Genomic DNA, 608 nt, shown 5'->3' with positions numbered 1-608 from the left:
ATATATATATATATATATATATATATATATATATATGCATGAGTCATTTAGGTGTCCATAAGTCAGGGAAAAAATACACTCATATATCTGTCAATAGAGTGGGTATATTATCTGAAATGTACAGTATTATATATCCATCATGGCTTATTTTACCAATCAGTTTCGTGCTAGGAATACAATGGAGTGTTAGGTAACAATCCAATTATATAATCTTACGCTCATCAGAGATAGCTGATGTGGAAGGGAATACGGTGACTGCTCTCTATTGTCGGAGGTGAATTGACATATCCAGTTTGTGGTTGCTCTGAAAAAAAATGGTGAGACAAAAACGGGCAGGGGGTTTAGATTAGGAGTTATGTCCCTTGGTTGAATTTACTGTAAAGCTGGTAAGAGTTATCTTGAAGTGTTTGTGGGAAATGCATGTGGTGTTCCAGTGAGGTACTCTGGAGTTCTGTGTTTGTAATTCACAAGGTCAGTAAGCAAGCTATGACTTGCCTGATAAAAAATTATATATTCTTTTATATGTTTCAGTCCAATGACTGTGGCCATGCTGGAGCAGTGCCATTTCGTTTTGGCACTAAATATATATATATATATATATATATATA

At 34.5% G+C, this 608-nt stretch overlaps 1 protein-coding gene across 1 annotated transcript in view; it reads left to right on the top strand.

The window, feature by feature from the left end:
• LOC106868360 (agrin) overlaps nt 1-608 on the top strand; it is a gene marked incomplete at its 3' end in the record, with an annotated part of 738,012 nt that overhangs the window by 634,662 nt on the left and 102,742 nt on the right. The gene's annotated exons all lie outside the window — the stretch shown is intronic.

This window comes from Octopus bimaculoides, chromosome 6 (genome assembly GCF_001194135.2).
Source record: "Octopus bimaculoides isolate UCB-OBI-ISO-001 chromosome 6, ASM119413v2, whole genome shotgun sequence".
Taxonomy (NCBI): Eukaryota; Metazoa; Mollusca; class Cephalopoda; order Octopoda; family Octopodidae; genus Octopus; species Octopus bimaculoides.
This window is presented reverse-complemented; position numbering and strand designations above follow the sequence as displayed.